Source organism: Camelus dromedarius, chromosome 3, assembly GCF_036321535.1.
Source record: "Camelus dromedarius isolate mCamDro1 chromosome 3, mCamDro1.pat, whole genome shotgun sequence".
Classification (NCBI taxonomy): Eukaryota; Metazoa; Chordata; class Mammalia; order Artiodactyla; family Camelidae; genus Camelus; species Camelus dromedarius.
Window position 1 is genome coordinate 75,414,812 of NC_087438.1, and position 21,103 is coordinate 75,435,914.

Sequence of the window (21,103 nt, forward strand, 5' to 3'; positions counted from 1 at the left end):
TGCTGCAGCATCTTTGATTGACAGGACAGTCAAATTGTTCCCTGATTGTGCGACTTTACCCTTGTAAGGCCCGGGGGTGAAACTTGGACAACTTCAGTCTCCTGGAGCCTCTCAGGGATCAGGCTGCTCCATATTCACTCTCTTTAAAAAGATCAGCATTCATTTTCCTTTAAAGTTGGGGTTAGTCTGCCTGAGTTGCATACTAATAAGATGAATGAATTCATTACCAAAAGCTAGATTAAGTTTTGCAGCTGTTCCGCCTGGGGATCTAGTAGAGAAAGGGCCGGCACAACCGAAAATCCTTTCCTGATCAAGGCAGTATGAAAATGCAATCTTATGTGGTAAGTAGCATTCAGAAATACTGAAATGAAGTGAAAAATTAAAATGCTTTTTGCCTAAACATGTGGGGAATGGGGAAATCCTGGGGTGCCACCAAACAGCGCTGCGGAATGCAGATGCTGTCTTTTCGGCTGGCTCACCTCAGGGGGAATGCCACTTGTGGATGTAGGAATGAGAATTCACACTTAAGATTGCAAGGGGCTATATGTATTTTAGGACAAATGCTGATGTTCTGAGACTTTAGCCACCTCATTTACCTGTTTATCTCTAAATCACAAACTCTAAACTAGGCAGTATCTAGGAACTGACTTCTTCGTGCCTGCTATCCTCAGTATAGGAAGGTCAGCATGTGCATTCATTTATTCTTTCCTTCATGAATGCAGCCATTTATCCCGCCAATATTTTAAAACTATCTACTATGTGCCAGGGCTATTCTGGGATTGTTTTTCTCTCATTTCTTGCCTTTTATTCTCGATTGAATGAGTAATTTTCATCTTCTGTTTTTTCCTGTACTTGTTGGGAAGTTGCATGTTTTGTTTCTTTCTTTCAGTAGTTACCCTAGAGATGTTACCAAATAGACTTCTTTATTGAAGTCTGAAGTTAGCAAAAAATCTTGACCCTCCTCCCAGTAATACAAGTTCTTTTCAAGGTTTAATTCCATTCGTTCCCTCTTAACTGTTGTTATTGTGTTGTATTTTTAAGTTTACTTAGAAGCAAAAACAATTGACATTATTATTACTATTTTATATGATCAGTGTTGATGGTTATTAGTTCACACTTTTCCATCCTGCATTTCAGATCTTACATCTAGAATTACTTTCCTTTTGCCTGAAGTGCCTTCTTTATATTAGCTTTTACTAAGAGTATGCTAGTGATGAACTCTTCGGTCTATAAATGTCTTTATTTTTTTCTCCATTTTTTAACTGAAGTATAATTGACCTACAATATTATGTTAGTTTCAGGTATGCAACACAGTGGTTTGATATTTTTATACATTACAAAATGAAGACAACAAGTCTAGTTACTCCATTCTTAAAAGTTGTTTCACAGGGTATAGGCTTTTAGGTTGGCAGGTACTTTCTTTTAGTACTTTGAAGGCTTTATTCCACTATTACCAGGACTCCACTGATGTGTTGAGAAGTCAGCTGTCTATCTTACTGCTTTGCATATGACCTGGCCTCTTTTCCCTGTTTTTTTAAAAAAACTTTTTCTCTTTGGTGTTGATTTTCAGCAATTTTAATATAATTTACTTTTTGGAATTTATTTTAATTTATTCTATTTTGGATGCACTGGGTTTGCTAAATCTCTGGAATGCTATTGTCTGATTAGTCCCCAAACATTTTCAAAACAAGCATACTTAGTTTTATTGAACTTTACTTTATTGCAGTGCACGGGTAATGCATTTTTTATAAATTAAAGATTTGTGGCAGCTCTATATACAGCAAGTTTATAAAAATCATTTTTCTAACAGCATTTGCTCGCTCTGTCTCTCTGTGTCACATTTTGGTAATTCTTGCACTATTTCAAACTTTTCGTTATTATATTTGTTATGGAAGTCTGTGATCAGTGATCTTTGTTACTACTATGACTCATTGAAGACTCGGGTGATGATAAGAACTTTTTAACAGTAAACTTTTTTAATTGAGTTATGCACATTGTTTTTTAGACAGACTGCTATTGGACACATAATGGACTACAGTACAATGTAATCATAATTTTTATAGGCATTGGGAAACTACAAAATTTGTGTGACTTGCTTTCTTGCAATACTTGTTTTATTGTGATGATCTGCAACTGAACACCAAATATCTGTAAGATATGGTTCCATCATTTCAAATATTACCCTGACCCATGCTGTCTCTTCTCTCATTTCAGTTCTTCAGTATTTATAGCTTGTTACTGGATTCTCCCCATCCCTTACCCTCTCCTGTATTTTCTGCCTCTTTTCCCTCTTGACACTGAATTCAGAATTATTTGTCCTGTGTTATTTTCCTAATACATAATAGGCATTCAGTGAATCTTTGAATGAAATATGAAACTGTATTTTTGTAAGTTTTCAAATGTATTATGTGTATTTCTGTAAGACATACAACTTGAAAAACCTGATCTGATACAATCCTTTCAATTCTTGTTGCAGAAACTGAGGCCTGTAGGTTAAATGACTTGGCCAAGGCCACAGAATTAAGCAGTGGCTTATGTAGCCCTAGAACTGAGATCTGACTCTAAATCCATTCTTTCCAATTCACCACACAATTTCTCATTCTCACTGAAAATAGTACAACATAGATAATGACAATATGGGTAAGGTTAAGACATTTCCAGTATTTTCCTATTTGAGAAGTTATATTGTTATTTAAAAAGTAACCTGTTTCCTCTACTAGAGACCAGTGAGAAATAAGGAATTTGGAAGTGAGGTAGGGAAGGGCACTGGATGGTTTCAGAACTAACCAAGGAAGGTTTTGATAGCTTTCTATAAGATAATGATTTACTAGTGGAAAGCCCCAGATAAATAATCTTCTCATTCACTAGTATGGCAAAATCCACCCAGGAACAGGGAAAATAGTGGATTACAATGAAGTCTTGTTTAGTGTAAAGTGATGGGGAATGTTTAGAGACTGGTAAGGACTTAAACTAATGCCCGAATGATTATCCCTAAGATGTGAGCCCTTTATCACAATTCTAAGAACAGTTGTCTGCTGAAAACAGACTGTTTACATGAGTGAGAACAAAACTAAATTAGTTAAACAAGGTGTATGAATGCAATCTATGGGGAGATATAAGTTTTAGGGGAAAGTGGAAATGGAGAAAATGCAAGATAAACCCAAACACCTGCAACAAGGTATCTGTGTGTGTGTGTGTGTGGGGGGGGGTGGTTGGGGGTTGGGGAGGTTGAGGAAAGTTTAACAGTTATTTAGGAAAGCTACAAAACAGTAGTATTTATTTATGGATCATCTTGGAACATTTAGACTAAATTAAACAAGTGTCTTAGAGTGCAGTTTTGAGAGATGCCATGTTTTGTATCTTCTTGCTTTTGGCTACTTGAACACATTTTTTGAAAATATTATTTACTCATACTTGCTCAGTTCTCCCCAATTGTGTTAGTTCCCAATACAGAATTATGGGATGATGAAAAAGAATAAAATGTATTAACTTCATGTACTCACTTTCTTACACTTCTCCCCACCCCTGGCTTTGAAGCAATAATCACTTCCATATACCTGTTCAGATCTTCCTAACTGCACTGTATAGTACATTGCTTCACAAACACAATACATAGCTATATGATGATAAAAAGGGGGAGAAACAATACTTTCATGTCCTTGTCCCTCCATAATTTTTAGCCTTCCTCCTTGTCAGGACAGACTCAACCAGTTCAAGTCTCAGAGTAGCATGACTCTAAGAGCAGCTCTCCAGAGACGAGGGGTAACTCCCACTTGTACAGCAAAGGAGAATGATTAATGGCCTGGGTCTGCAGGGAAGGGGGCAGCATCCAAGCCTAAACCACAAACTACAGATACCCTGTCCATGTACTTCCTGCCTTTAACCTCAAAGTGACAAAGCAAAGAATCCAAACCAATATATTCCCTCCTTCCCCTTACCCCGATAAAGAATGTCATTGCATCACAGAGTGATAAGATCTGACACATTCTCTGAAGACTGTCTCTTTCCAAGCAGCCATCTGCATGAAAGCCATCTGTCAGCTTCTCTTGCTTATTAGTCATGTCCCTGAGAAACCAATTGTAGTATCGACTAATCCTTAAAGGCCATGAAGTATTATTGATTAGAAATTGGAAAGGATGACATTTCACTGTATAGTTTCCATCCTTACAATGCATAATAAAATCAAGCATTGAAAATTTAATTTTTATTAGCACAGAAAGCCAAACAGAAACACTCATTCTTAAATGTGTAATTTTTTCTGCTTCCCTCCCCTTTGTTTTGTTTAGTTGGTTGGAATTTAATGTGTTTTGTGTCCTGAAACTGATGAGGGTAATTTTTTTTGTCCTGAATTTTTCTACTTTTCTTGCTTATCATAATTGATAAGCACAAAGAGGTAATTATCCACCCAAACCATTAAATCCTAATCCTTTTCCAAACTTCAAGTTTAATCCATAGGGAGTTTTAAAATTAGTAGCATAGAAAGAGGACTGGTTCATTTGTCAGACACCCTAGCATCTGTAGTCTAGACCTTAAATTTGGGTAGATTATTTGTCATGATTTACTTTATTATATATATAATTTAAAGATAATATTTTTGTTGAACTATAGTTGATTTACAATATTAGTTGCAGGCATACATCCTAGTGATTAATACTTTTGTAATATACTCCATTTAAAGTTTCTGTAAAATAATGGCTATTCTCTCTGTGCTGTATAATACATCCTTCTTGCTTATTTTATACAGTCTTTTGTCTCTTAATCACCTACCCCTATCTTGCCCTCTCTCCTTCCCTCTCCAGTAACCACTAGGTGTTCTCTGTATCTGTGAGTCTGTTTACTTTTTGTTATATACATTCATCTGTTTTATTTTTTAGATTCCACGTGTAAGTAGTAAGTCGGACAAAGAAAACATTCTTACTTCACGAAGCATAATAATCTCTAGGTCCATCCGTGTTGTCGCAAATGGCAAAATTTCATTCTTTTTATGATGAAGTAATATTCTGTTGTGTGTGTATATATATTCACATCTTTTTTATCCATTCGTCTGTTGATGGGCACTTAGGTTGCTTCCATATCTTGGCTGTTGTAAATAATGCTGCTAACACTGAGGCGTGTGACTTTCCAAATTGGTATTTTCATTTTATTCAGCTAAATACCCAGGATTGGAATTGCTAGATCATATTGTAGTTCTATTTTAGTTTTTTGAGGACTCTTCATACTGTTTTCCATAGTGGCTATAATAATTTACATTCCCACCAGCAGTGTACAAGGGTTCCTTTTCTCCACATCCTTGCCAACATTTGTTATTGGTGGACTTTTTGGTGATAGCCATTTTGACAGGTGTAAGGTGATATTTCATTGTGGTTTTGATTTGCATTTCTCTTATGATTAATGATTTGGAGTATTTTTTCATGTGCCTGTTGACCATCTGTACATCTCCTTTGAAAAAATGTTCAGTTCTTACGCCTATTTTTAAATTAGTTTCTTTGTTTTTTGATAATGAGTTATATGAGCTATTTATCTATTTTGGATATTAACCCCTTATTGGTCATATCATCTGCAATGATTTTCTCTTGTTCAGTAGGTTGTCCTTTTGTTATGCTGATGGTTTCCTTTGTTGTGCAAGATATTTTACATTTAATTAGGTCCCATTTGTTTATGTATGCATTTCTTTTGTATTAGAAGACAGAACCAAAAAAGTATTGCTATGATTTATGTCAGAGTGTTCTGTCTATGTTCCCTTCTAGGAGTTTTATGGTTTCAGGTCTTACATTTAGGTCTTTAATCCATTTTGAGTTTATAACATTTCCTCACACCGTAAACAAAAATAATCTCATTCTCTTACATGTAGCTGTCCAATTTTCCCAGCATTACTTATTGAAGAGACTGTATTTTCTCCATTGTATACTTTTTTCTCCTTTGTCATAGATTAATTGCACATCAGTACATGGGTTTATTTCTGGGTTTTCTATGCTGTTCCATTGATCAATCTGTCTATTTTAAAGCTGATAATATCTTCTTTAAACAGCTAATAAAGTTGCTTGCAAAAGATGAAATGAGCTAATATATTCATTAATTAAGTCATTTAATTATCTACCCACCCATCTCTCTGTCCAACCAACAATCCATCCTTTCAAGAGATATTTATTACTCACATGTGGCAGGAAGTGGGAAAAAGTGGCAAAAAAGCCAGAAAACATCTGCCCTTGTAAGCTTAATTTCTAGTGGGGAAAAATGAAGAGGTTATAAATGATTAAGCTGTATAGTTTATCAGATAATCATAGGTATTATGCAGAACAGTTAAGCAGTGAGAGGGCTGGAGAGTTGTGATGTTAAATTAAGTGAGCAAGGAAGTCTTCACAAAGAAGGTGACATTTGAGCAAAGACCTCAAGGAGATGAGGGAGTGAGCCATGCTGACATCGGGGGCAAAGTGTATCAATCAAGGACAGAGTAGGTATAAAATCTCCGATGCAGAAATGTGCCTGCCATATTCAAGAAAAGACCAGTAAGCCTGTATGGCTGGAGTGTCTGAGATTGGGCAGAGTAGTAAAAGATAAGATCAGAGAGACGGGACACATAATGGACATTGGGTCCTGCAGACTACTGAAAGGATTTGGCTTTTATTCTGGATGAGATGGGAACCATGAAAGATTTGGGGCAGTGGAGTGACATGATGTGACTTAGTTTTTGGACTCTGTGTTGAAAATAAGCTATAATGATGCAGAAATGGAGGGGGAGTAAAGGCAGAAACAGAGACTAGTTAGGAAGCTATTGCCATCGTCCTGAGCCAGGGTAGTAGCAGTAAGGTGGTGAGAAGTGGTAAATATTGATATGATTTGAGGGTAGAGTCAGGTAGACTTGCTGTTTAGAAAGGAAAGAGAAATAGGATTTGGCCTGAGGAATTTGGACATTGAAGCTGTTCTACATTGAGATGATAGGATGGGACCAACTAGGAGAGAAGCCAGTTTGATGGGGAAGATGAGGAAGTGGGTGTTGGATGAGTTTGAGATGTATGTATCACTCAAGAGCACTCAACTAGGAGCCAGACCAAACTGAATCCTTAGGGGTGGGAAGGAGGTCATGGGCAGAGATGACTGAATAGCCAACCCACCTCTCAAGACTCTTACTTCTTACAGAGGTGGACAGGCATGAAGATAGATAACCACAACAGAAGACAGATTAGCCTAGTCTGCGGTCGTTTCCACTCAGAACTTTCCCTTGAGATAGAAGTAGTGCCCCTCTGTATGGTTGAAACTTTTAATGACTTAGTCTTCCAACTAGGCACAGTCAGTTTCATGCCCCATCTGATTACAACCCCTTCCTTGACACCATTAGAGATAAGATGGGAAGAGACCTCTATTGCCTGCTCACACTTGCAAACCACACTTTGATGGCTCTGTGATTACATGCCTCTTTGAAAAAAGTTTCAAGTGAAATCAGATCCTTTCGCAGATATCTCAGGCCTTTGCCTTTTTGTTCTATATATATTTTTACCCAATCTTTTTGCCTGAAGCTGGAAATTGTGCAGATTAAGTTATGTATTCACCATCATGCTAACATGGACAAGAAGCTGTTTTGCCATCACGCATAATTATCAGTGATTTGATAAACAGTCCCATGAGTTTTCAGAACAGTTTTTCTAAGATTGGTTTTAAATGAAATTTAGCGGTATCAAGAATAATTGCTAAGGCAATTTAAAATTAGTCTAAGGCAGCATGAACACCAATGAGAATTAAAGTAATTGTGCTGGGGTGGTAGATTGTAGGCGTGGTTTTTTCCAATATTTTGATTATTTAAAAATATACAGGAAAGAATCATTGCCATAGTTCTACACTGGATTGATATAGTGTGTTTAAACATTTGGTTTTTAAAAATATCTTTATTTGGAATCTTCTGGACTACATTGCAAAGCTAGTGTACCATGTGTTTGTGCTACGTGCCAATTACACTTGCTTATTCCTATGCCTACAGTTCAAGTGAACTGACAGTGGGAGTGAAGAATAATGTCTTGTCCTGACAGACATCAACATAACCTAAAGCCACTCAGCTGGGAACCCTATTGACCTCAGTTTCAGGGACAGACTCAGATGAACAGGGTGGAGGAAGTATGAGCCATTCCTCAGAGATGAAAACAAACAAACACACACAACAGTTGGATGATATAGGCTAGTGAGATTGGAATGCAGTGGAATGATTTTCCATATTGGGATACAGGTTTGGCAGACATTCTTTTTGAGCAATAATGTCTTTTCCTGAAACCTCCAGGAAGAAGATTAGGAGTAAAATCTGGGCAAGAGTAGGAATAAAAATGCATTTTTTTCATTTTCTGGGAATATGTTCTGTGGGTTCTAGGGCTTGAGATTTTAGGGAGTCTCTGTCTTTGATTATGCTTAGAGGAAACTTTGACTTGGTGGGCTTTGACCATGATGGAGCCCCCTGAAGAGAGAGAGAGCGTGGTGCTGGCCACCAAGGCTTGCTCCGCGCTCAAAGGGAGGAAAGCAGACAGCGCAAACAACTACTGTTTGTTTCCATGTAGCATCTCTTCTTTCCTCTTGATTGACAGCACCCGCTTCCTCTGAGATACTGGTCCTCCTCCACTCAAACTGATTTTTGCAAGAAGTGGCAATCACAGACTCTTACCTTCTGGCCTAATAATAAGTGGACCTGTGAACCAAGCTTGTATGATCAAGGTTCTTTGATGAAGTTGGGAAGGAGAATTCTCTATTTTCTCTTAGACCATGAGCTGCAAAGATATAACTTAAAGGCTACCAGATCCTCCAGAATGTAGCGTATAACTGAGAGAATGAAGTCAATAAAGACAGAAGCCAGGATGAGAAATGGGTGGAAGTGAAACGGGTGAGTTGGAGAGGGATGGAATCTAGTGAGTAGGCTTTACCTGGTTTAAGTCCCAGGTTCCTAGAGACACCCTACTCCTGTCAAAGCTGCGGATACTACTCATACTTCTTCTAAGCTTTGGTTTTGTGATCCAGTAAATCATCTTTTTTTTAAAAATTAAATTAAATTTTAAAAATTAAAAATTTTGAATTGATTAAAATGTTTTCTTTTGTTATTTTCAGCCAAATAATACAGATTAATATAGGGAGATGCGTACTTTCTTCTTGAAGTCCAAGTTCTTCCAACATAGGCAGGCAGGCAAGTGGGAGAGAGATTGTGCATATAGCTAGAGATTTTCTGTTCTGATTGTTTTTTTCTTCTTCCTGCCCTCCCTTTACCTTTCTGCCTCCTTTCTTTTTCTGCAATTGAACGTAACAGGGTGGAAGTGGATGAAGAGGAGAAATGATAGTTAACTGAGTTAATCCCATTCACTGGACTATTTAATGTATAATGTCCAATTTAAGTGGGAATTTAATGAAGTAAAAACAGTTGGGAGAGGAAGAGAGCAAATGTTAAACTGTGCCTATTACATCTTCAGTATGCAAAAGACATTTTATTACCTTGTCTAATATTTATGACAGCCTTGTAAATGTATAAATTACATATACTTTATGAACTAGCTGAATCAGAAAAAGAATGTATTGGCTCCCATAGTTTACTAGGTTCGAGATTAGACCTGTTTCTAGGAGGGACTTGATTCAGTGCTTAAGATCATCAGGACTCATTTCTGAGTCAGAACCACCATGCCACATAACTCCTGTTAGCTAGAAAACTGATTGAGTGGCACTGTCTGGAGCTGTGCAGCTACTCCTAGTCTTTTTTCTCGTACTTCCATTACTCTTAGGTTTACTTGGTGGACTGTAGAACTTGAGGCTCATGTTATACCAGCACTGATAAAACAGAGGGTCTGTTTCCATGATAGTACAAACAAGAGTCCTAGTATTGAGTCTTATCAATTCTATGCAATTGTGAAAACAGTTAAAGATCATAGTTCCTTGGAATCAGACCATGCTGATGTTAAATACTGGCTCTTCCATTTACTGGCTGTGTGACCTTAGGTATATCCATGACTTCTCTGAACCTCAGAGACGGCCAGTACCTTCCTGCCAAAATTTGGTGCAGGATTTACTATCAGAAAATGAAATTTATATAACCTGATTTGTTTATTATTTTTTTTAATTGATCCTAGAAGCCAAAACTTTGGTTCAGGACCTGTAACATACTTAGCTCAAGAAAATGAGTGCCTTAACTCTTAAGTTTAACTCAGATGAATTCTGTTTTTTTCATCTTTAAATTGCCTTTGAGACTGTCTTCTGGCTATTGCTAAAATCAAATCTTATTAAACAGGAAAAGGTATGGTCACCAAACTTCTGCCTGAAAAACTTCCCTCTGATGTTTCTTTCTAAGTAGAAAGAAGCTTTTACTAATTCAATCTAAACTTTTCTCCTTTCATCAAAATTCTGAAATTTTTGCAGTCTCATGAATTCTTCAGATACTGATTTCTATTATGCACAAGTCTTATTTTAAAGGATTGCTGGCTTTTTATCATAGATTTTGAACTTCCTAAAGGGTATGTAAATAGTAAATATGTATTAAAAACTAGACTCATATTTATCATATGTGAAATTACACACATGCAATAATAGTAACTATCTCCTTGCCCCTCTACCCTGTCTAATCTTCATCTCCTGCCCACAGGCATTTTTACCTGTCCTAGCCTGACCTGGGATGTCTTGGATGCTCACAGTCTGTCTAGTGAGCATCATACTGTGTGGTAATACTCTTTGTGATAGGACTATCACAAACAGATACTTAGCACAAACACACGCTCCTGGAATTTGCTTTTGGAACATGAGAGGCACTTTAGAATAGATTACTTTTGAACTGAGTTTGCGTTATATGAACATATACTTATCAACAAGACTGAAATATCTTAAATATGCTGTGGAACTGAAAACTTGCAGACCTTTTATGTAGTTCAGAGGTGAAGACAGTTTTTGCTCACTAAGACATCCTAGGGTGTAAACCACTCAGGGAATCCAGTCATGTAAGCTTGGAAACTTATTTTTCCTTGTCAGAACTTCCATGTTTTTAAGATACAATAATATAAAAAGAGGAATTCTTTCTTTAGGCATCATCCCTTCCTTCTGATAAAGTTCTACATCACATTCCTTGTCACACAAATTTGACACCATGCACATCCCACTGTGGCAAACACAAGTGGCTTCTTACAAGAAACATTAGGTGCTTAAGGCTTAGAGAAGGTAGGAGAGTTGTTCCCAGATATTCAACAAGTTGTCAGGTGAAGAGCACCCCCAAGGACTGAACTGGAGGTAGAACTAATGGATGGCATATTTTATAGGGGCCCATATTTAGATTTAGCTTAATGAGAAGATTCCTAAGAATTGTAATTATTTAACAAAAGAACCGATTTCCCTGAGATATTTAAGAAAGGGCTGTATGATATTTTTCAGATTACCAAATAGAAGCAAAAGGTTTAATCTAATTCCTCAATATCCAAGGTAATGGGCTCTCAGAATATCCTAAAAAGAAAAAAGTCAAAATAATATAATATCTTGGTCCTGCTGGACACACTGACAACCTGAATTGTGAAGAAACTTGTTTATCCTGCCTCAGTCTTTATTTGTTTTTTTTGTTGTTGTTGTTGTTGTTGTTAGTTTGGTTTGGGTAGGGGGAGGTAATTAGGCTTACTTACTTCTTAGAGGAGGTAGTGGGCATTGAACCCAGGACCTCATGCATGCTAAGCTTGTGCTCTACCACTTGAGCTGTACCTTCCCCCACACCTCAATCTTAGAACCACCTCCACATATTTTTTTTTCAAAGAGTGGAGTAAAGATACTCTAAAGGGCATAGGGGATATGCAAGAAGGAAATACAAATGAGCTGAGTGGGCACTGTGGTGAATTAGAGCCAAACTCTGATTTGAAATGCACGCACCTAAGGCTTCCTTTTGCCTTGTGGAAACTGAGACCAAATGTTGCCAAATCTGCAGAATTTTCAAGGAAAGCAGGGAATTGATTTTTTTGCATGTGAAAGTCTTGATTTTGTTTAAGTGTAGGCAACTAAGTGCATTGAAAACACAGTGCAGAAATGAGGGTAATGGTGGTTAAAAGAAAACTGTCTGCAAATCAAATTTGGCCTTAAGCCACCTTCTTGTGATATCTACTCCAAGCAAAGAGATAATAAAATGAATAAGTAACTACTGTGGTCACAGATGAGAGCACAGATGAGAATTCATGATTTATGTGTCATGTATCATAGACTTTGTCATCATTCGTACCATGTAATGTCTTGATCATGGAGCATGGGTCGACTAAACACGTTCACTGTCTTCAGAGCACTACAGATTCTTGACAATGCTATGGCATTGTAAAAATATTCTAATACACACGTCCAGTCAGGGCTTTTCTGCATACCACCATCAACAGTGCACAGTATTGGAGGTAGGATGAATCAGTGGAATCAGAGAGGCCTGAGGTAATATTCCTATGTCCCTACTCACCAGCAGGTGACCTCAGAAGGTCACTTAACCTACCTGAGTCCTAGGTTCTGGGTCTGCAAAATGGGGAAACTGATACCTCTTAGGGAGGTGTGGTTTGAATGGAAGGAGGATATGGAGCACCCAGAAAAGGAACTCAAAAATTATTTTCCTGGGTTTTTCCCTAAGATCTTCCCTCTCACTCATTTAAGATGATTTTCTAATGAAAAAGATGAGTAATTGTCTGGGTTTATTCAGGAAAAACAAATAAACAAATAAGTGAATTTAAAAAAATATCAAACAACAAACAACATAACCAACATAGCTGATGGAGTGGCTAATATTATATGTCATCTTGGCTGGACCACATTGCCCAAATTTGGTCAAACATTATTCTGGATGTTTCTGTGAAGTTGTTTTTTAGGGTAAGATTAACATTTAAATTGGTAGACTGTGAGTAAAGCAGATTATTTCCATAATGTGTATGGGCCTCCTCCAATCAGTTGAACATCTTAATAAAACAAAGGCTGACCTTCCCTGAGCAAGAAGGAATTCTGGTAGCAGATGTCCTTTGGACTCAGAATGCAACTCTTTCCTGGGTCCCTAGCTTGCTGGCCTACCCTGTAGATTTTGAACTTGTACCTCCACAGCCATGTGAGCTTAAAATCTGCCAGTTGTTTAAAATGAATGAATGAATGAATCAATCTCTCTTTATATATATATATAAAATCAGGGAGCTGTTATGTATATCATATATATTGCATATATCATATCATATATGATACATACATATATATATCGTATATCTATGTGTCAGGGGACTGGCTTGAATATCCATTGTGTCAGAGCTGGGCAGAGATCAAGTTAGAGTTCAGAAGAAGAAAGATTTTGCTACTTTTCTTTCATAAAATTGGAGCAGCCTTTATAGAGAAGGTAGATGTGTATAAATTCTTTAAAAACAAAGGAAGAGAATATAAACCTTGACCAAGAGCTTTTAAAAATTAGAAAAAATGTGAAAAGAAAATGTTGATGTGATCATCACTTGGTATGTCTTATTGGCTCTTTTAGTTGAAAGAAGGTATGAATCTCTGAATTGAGCAACTAACAGTAAGCAGAATTTCAGATACAGCATCTAGGCTTCACTTCTGAAAGCTGCTTAAAATCTAGTGGGATCAGGGCCCCTTAATGTGACAGTGCAAGGCCTTGCTCTCCTGATATGACATCTTCTGGGTTCTCTGAGCAGGGAACACCCAAACTGGGATCCAGACTTATATTCACTGAAAAGACCTGGATAATTGCCACCACTGAAAGTTTGGCAGCACTCATTAAATTAAAGCAGTGCCTAGTCATCATTTTTAGGTTAAAGTGTTAAATAGATTCTTCACTCTTTCTTCCTTATGATACTATTTTCATACAGATTCCATCTTACATTTATAATTCATTTTGCCTTAATTTCCTCTCATTATGTCAAAATTTATCAAATATTTTTGTCTGAGTTTTCTTTTTTTAATTTCTTCTATTCCTTCCCTATTACCACAATATTTCTTTTACTTCAAATATTGCTCCCATTTGGCATTAGTCTTTTAAAATACGTGCGTAAGAATGTTATATCCATGGGAACAATGATCTACATTCAAATGTCTTCTCATATTTTTTATTTCTTTGTAAGACTCTAAAGAAGAAAAAAAGTAATGAAATTTTATATTGCCTTCCTCCCCCCTCATCACAATGCAAATCTGTTTCCCACATGTACAAGCCTGCCTCCCCCTTGTTTTTTTCCAGGCTTAGTCAATAGTAACCACCATTCATCAAGTCACCCAAGACACAATCACCAGAGACTGATGCCTCTTCCTTATTTTTCAAGTCCTGTGTATCCGTAAGTCCTTCACTGTACACACTCCCTGGCATCTCTCATATCCTACCCTCCCCCTCCCCCCTGCCAACTCTGCTGCCACTGCCACAATTGAAAGATCCTAATAATCTTCCAGCTGGACTATTTCAGTTGCCTCCTGCTTCTGTTGTCACCTCCTTTATTTATTCAGAAACTATTTTTGAGATCCTGCCATCAACTGTGTTAAACACTATGTTGAGTGTTGATCACGTTGATCAGTACCCTAATAGACTTTATAGTTTAGTAGGGGAGGGAAGTGTGAATCCAATGATCGAAAAAATACATAAGCACAGAATCTCAGCTGCCAAATTAATTTTCCCAAATGTGAATCTCTTCACAGAGCTAAAAATCTTTCATTATCTTCCCATTTCCTTTAGGATAAAAAAACCCAACCTAGTAATGGCTGCCAGGCCTCCCAGACCCCGGTCCCTGAGGGTCTTCTCAGTTTCTTTCCCTCAACACTAGCATCTCTCTTCTCTCCCTACCACTGTGACAGTTCACCAGGCAGGTCGGAACGTGTGCAGCTGCCTGCTTTTACTTATGCACTCTCCTCCCACTTCTCCTATCTTGGCGCCCTCCTCTCTGCTAGGCTAAAACTGATGAACTTTCCCAGAGTCAACTCAAACATGAACTCTGTTTTTTGAAAACATTCTTGCCATCCCCTACATGTGACACAGCCCACCTTTGTCTCTCTCTATACCTTATTTAGACTTGTCTCAGCCTTGTACCACTTCATCACCTTTACATGAACATCTTACCCACTATGTTAGAAATGTCTTGAGGTCATGGACCATGTTTTGTGTTTCATCTCTGCCAATTCTTAAGGCTGGCACGTGGTAAAAATAGTTGATTGCAAATGAGTATGTGCATGAATACATAGAGTTTCTGAGAGTTTATTTTTATTCCTTCTCAGCTAGAGTTTTGGGAGAGAATTAAGCCCTACTGCTGTAAAACAGCTACCATATTTAATGAATTAATTCTCTCCTATAAGTCTAGAAAGGAATTACCTATGGACCCTGGGAGAATTGAGAAAATAGTTACTCAAGTAGGACGCAGTTTTTCACAGAACCATGATTGGCAAGGATTGTACACATGAGGGGAAATATTAGATTATAGGATATATATTAGTTGCATAATGTGAAGCTGCCAATATCTAATCACTTTCTTTTATTGAGTTATAGTCAGTTTACAGTCTAATGACTTTTGACCTACAAAAATGACAAATTTATATATATAGCTCAAACTACACGTATTTAATGTTGAAAAATTTTTGCTTATCTCATGTTTATGAAATGATTTATTACTGTTTTAATTTGTATTTACTGGATTATGAGAAAGCCCAAGAATATTTTTATAAGCTTTTGACAGTTTGGTTTTCTTTTCCCAATCATAATCTTTGCCCCTTTCTCCAGTGGATCTCTTGTCTTTAAACACACCCTTAGTGTGTGACAGGAAATATCCTCTCCTTGTCTTTAGACCATTAAATTTTTTTCTGTATGGTATCAATTTATGCAGAAATTTAAATTTCACTAAAATCAAAATTGTTGATCCTTTCTTTTAAAGGTTTTCTTATTTAAGAATCATTTTCTGTTTTGACATGAAAATACATTTTCTGTATCACCTCTAAAAGTTTTAAAGTTTTGGATGTTATGTTTAGGCTTTTAATATATTTAGACTTTAATTTTATGTGTAGGGTGAGATGGGAATCTACTGTAACTTTCCCCACCACTTCACCTTGCCTCCTCAAACCCACTTACGATCTAGAAATTAAGGATTAGAATCCAGCACACGCAGGGGCTACTGTTGTGCTGAAGCCTCTATTTGATTCAGCACTCACCTATTGAATATTTAGACTATCCTTTCTGCTAGTATTTACCATTTCAATTGTGACAGTTTTATAGTTTCTTTATATACAGGTGAAGAATTCCTGTATTTGTCATTGGTCTTCAAAATTATCATAAATTTTCTTTGCTTTTTATTCTATTATGAGCTATTAAGATCAATTTACCAAGTTTCACCTAAAAATATATTGTGATTCTTAAGAAAACAATTTGTTATTTGAGTCAAAACAAAATCGAAATGATAAATTTTTATTCATGTGTTTGAAGTCTCTTTTAATCTATAATTCTTCTCACCTTCTCTCTTTTTGTTTCCTTTATAATTTATTAAAAAAAACCAAGCAAATTATGTGAACTGTGAGTTGCTCACAAAAACATAGTCTGATAGTTCCTGATTGCATTTTCAAGGCATCCTTTAACATGTTTCTCTGGCCTTTGTTTTTTCTATAAATTGCTAGTTAGAATTAGATGAACAGATTCAGGTTTGATTTTTTTTTCCTATTGCACAACTCCATCAAAGATAGTACTGTACACTTTAATCAAGAAACAGAATGTATAGTTATAGCTTCTGTGTTATGGTAGCATCTTTGATTGCTGCCTAGATCTACTAATTCATTTGTGGGTGAAAAGTAGTGATACTTTAATTCTATCATTCCTTCTTCATTTACTGGAAGGATGAATACATCCACAAAGAAGAGCTTTTCTTTGCCAACTGTTTCATTACTCTGAAATGCAGTTTGTATACAAGAGGCAAGATGAATTCTTGATACTTTTCTTCTTTTATCAGTTTCTAAAGCAGTGGGCTAGTTTTCTAGCATCCTTCAAAGGTGATCTTTAGTATTGTTTTAACTCATTGCTATAAACATATTTGATACGTCTTAATCCATTCCAAATTATTGTCATCATTGTTATCAAATTGTTCCATCTTTGAACAGTCATGTGGCTCCATCCAGGGCTGGCTTCATCACACAGGACCCTACACACTGAGTTTGTTAAGATTGATGGTAAGAGTGAATCTTCTATTGGTGAAATTGTGGAGAAAGAAAAAGAACTTTGTTGTAGTTTTGCTACCATACCTCAAACTGCAAAAGATACAGCCCAAGTGTTTGGTAAATGCTTAGTTAAGATGGGAAAGGCATTAAATTTGTACAATTAAATATCTTGAGAGAGAGAGAGAGACCTTGTGCACATTACTTTTATTATAATATATTGCTATAGTTGTCCTACTTTATTATTGGTTATTGTTAATCTCTCACTATGCCTCATTTGTAAATTCAACCTTATCATAGGTACGAATGTGTAGGTTCAGTACTGTCTGCAGTTTCTGGCATCCATTGGAGACCTTTGAACATATCCCTCACGGATAAGGGGAAACTACTGTACTTCTGTCTCTACAGGGCGAACTCTTCTCCCTGTGTGTCTCTTCTCTGTGTGTTTCTTATAAGGAAAACTGTCATTGGATTTAGAGCCCACTAGGATAATCCAGATGATTTCATCTCAAGGATTTTAACTTAATTACATTTGCAATGAATTTTTTTCCCAATAAGATACTTCAGTGATGGGGGTCAGGATATGGGCATATCTTTTGGAAGGGCCACTGTTCAACCCACTTTAGGCCTCATGCTTAGTTTAATGCTCCACTGTTGCTATCTTTAAATTCTTCATAATTTTATCTTTGAACTGGTGTTTTCGATGTGAAGTCCAATAGGAAAATGGAGCATGTACCGTTTGTTCCCTGTTCCCTGAGGCCACATTTGTTAACAGTATTCACAATGCCATGAGTACAGGCTTAAAGTAGACCCATGATTTTCTCTACTGAGGAATATGTGATTTCCTCAGTGAGACTCAAAGCAAATACAAGGTAAGGATGCGGGTCTGTGACTGAGTGGTGGGTCACTGACAGCCCTGAGCTGTACTTCCCATTTAAATAAGAATGTGCTTCTAATGATAAAAGAAGGCAAGTGATATTGCACGTGAGTAAATTCTTTAAAACAATTTTATTGTTATTTCTTTATTTTGGGGGGATAACTAGGTTTATTTATTTTTTTAATGGAGGTACTGGGGATTGAACCCAGGACCTAGTGCATGGTAATGCATGCACTATGCCCTGGAGCTATATTCTCCCCTCTAAAATGCTTTTGCATTTGCATTTAAAACTGGAATTGTACAATACAAAGATGAATGGTGACATTTATGCAAATAATTCAAATTTTTGATTTTCATTACTTAGAATGACATAAAATAGCAAATAAAATGTCATAACAAGTCGAGAGTATATAGAGGAAAGAAAAGGTCTTTATATTTTAGTACGTTTAATGCCTTTTTTTCTTGTGTTTAGAACAAGGGGCCTACAATATTTTATTTTGCCCTGTAAATTATATAATTGGCCCTGATTCTGTCTTTAGACAGTCATGATGGTGCCTGAGTCCTTTGGATAGAGTTCATATATTTTAGTGTAGAGGTCCTCTACATTTTTTGCTAGATATAATTCTAAGCATTTGATAAATTTCAGTGCCAAAGTAAAATTTGTTTGCTGTTATATATTAAGTCAAATTGTCAAGCAGTTCTTAAGATTTGCTTGCCACATTTACACAAATTAGATCAATAAGGTAATGAGCCAAAATGGATGTACATGATTTATAACTCATGGCACAACATGTTTACATCAGTTCCCTTAACCCACCTCTCCAAATTCCATGGGGGTGATAACAGAGTGGGCTTGGGGAACACTGTCTACACAGGTTTGGGTTGCAGTTGAACAACACTGAGTATTAGAAACATTTAATCATATAAGAAGCTGCTTCAAACCTGCTCATTCTCCCCTCAAGAGAGAGGAGGGTTATTATCCAGGAGTGTAAGCATATGGCTCCAGAGAGTTAAGTCTCTAAATCTCTCCAGAACCATATATTGTCTCTTGCTTCCAAGTCCTTTGCTATTCAAACTTGCCTCCTTGTTCAGAAAGCCTGGACTGTGCAGAAATGAAAATATTCATGGAGGATTTTTTCAAAACTATAAATTCACTTCAATAAGAATTCTTAATTGTTGGTGGATTTCTCAGTTAATTAGTTAATTGAAATTTTAATACATATATAATCATATCTTCTGTGAATAATGGCAGTTTATTTCTCCATTTCTGATCTTCAAACCTTTGATTTCGTCTTGCCTCACTACATTGCTTGGAACCGCCAATCAGTGTTGGAGAAAAACAGGGTTAGTGAGTCTCCTGGCTTATCCCCCACTTCACAGAGAAAGTGTTCATTATGTATGGTATTAGGTTGTTGTAAATAACTTAGATTAAGGAAGTTCTCTTTTCTTTTTAATTTGCTTACAGTTTTTTAAAGATATAAATGGGTATTGAATTTTTTTGTCCAAAGCTTCTTTGGCCTCTGTTTACACATAATTATATGTCTCTACTTTTTGCTGTTAATATGGGAAATTATCCTGATATATTTTTGAGTGTTAGACAACCTTTGCCAACTTAAAACCCCATTTGATTGTGATGTATTATCCTTTTTATTTGTTTCTGGGTGGAATTTTCTAATACTTTGGGATTTTTACATCTAAGTCCCTTAGAGTGTATGGTCTGTAATGATACTGACATTAATTCTTTAAATATTTGAAGTAATTCACCTGGGAGTTCATCTAGACTTGGTATTTTTTTATGTAGTGGGGAAGGTTTAAATAAAGAATTCAGTTATTTTAATAGATACCAAACTCTTTAGAATTTTTCTTTTTCCAGTTTTGATCAGTTCTCTTTCCTTCTCTTCAAGGAAATTGTTCTTTTTATCTAAACTTAAAAATTCATTGAATTTGGACTTATCTTTACTATGCCCATCTATTTTCTTTGGGGTTGATTTGCTTTATTTAACTTCTTGAATTGAAAAATCATTTTTATTTTTTTTAGCTTTTTCTTTTCTAGCAATCTAGCAATCTTTTGAAAATTGTACCTTTTTCTCTGAGTACTGTTCTAGTTATATCCTACAAGTTTAAAATTTTGATAAGTCATATCTTCATTATTATTTAAAATCTTTTCTGCTATCTTTTGGATTTTGAAAGAAGTCATCCAGAGCACGTGCCCACCAGTTGACCTGTGAGCTGGATTTGGGCAATTGGAGGCTCCTTACCTCCTCCTTGTCCTTGGGATGTACATTCTGCCTACAGTTCCCCTCAGTGAGAACTAGTTTCAAGGCTGCAGCATTGAGAGAGTTATGTGTTGCTGAGACCATCTGGACGCTATATGTAACTGAACCCAGTTAAGGCCTCCAAATAAACTTAATTCAGATGGTGGGTGTGAAGATCTGCTCTCTTACAGCTGCCCAAGACAAGCCTCCTGTGTACATTTGTTTGCTTATTAAACTTGCCACCTGCCAATCTGTAGTGGACTGCCTCTTTCTTTTGTCTCTCCTTGCCCTCTATATGGCAGCTAGTTTGCAAATGAATAGATTTCTTTTTGATTTATGGATATTTACAAGTGTTTTGCTTAGTTTTCAAACACTGGGTCCTTTGCTAAATATCTTCATGTGACTTATTTCAAGCTTTTAAAATTTATTTCTAGCTTGGTCATTATGATCAGAAAAAAACCTGCTTATCTTATCAACTATTAGAATTATAGAACTATTTCTCCTTTATTTTAATAGATTTTTTTCTCCAAATATCAGTCTTTAATTGATAGCCAAGCTATCAATAGATGTTTTGAAGCTGTGTTGTTAAATGAATAGAGATGTAGAACTAGTTCATCTTTCTGGTAGATTGGCTCCCCTATCATTATAAAATGCTCCTTTAATCTCTGGTAATGTTCTTGCCTTAAAATTTTCTTCGTCTGACTTTGTGTTTAAGTTTCCATGGTGCATCTTTTGCCATTTTATTGCTTTCAACCTTTCTCTGTCCTTATATTTTGAACTTGTCTCTTAAAGTAACTCAGAGTTAAATATTGCATTTTAAAATCTTAAATGATAATCTTAGTCTTTGAATGGTAGTATT

At 36.4% G+C, this 21,103-nt stretch overlaps 1 long non-coding RNA gene across 1 annotated transcript in view; it reads left to right on the forward strand.

The window, feature by feature from the left end:
- The first annotated feature begins 284 nt into the window (after positions 1-284).
- The window catches only part of LOC116152246 (uncharacterized), a 54,167-nt gene continuing 33,348 nt past the window's right edge, over positions 285-21,103 (forward strand). The window contains exon 1 of the long non-coding RNA XR_010380493.1: positions 285-341. This is a non-coding gene — a long non-coding RNA (uncharacterized LOC116152246). The remainder of the gene's footprint in view (positions 342-21,103) is intronic.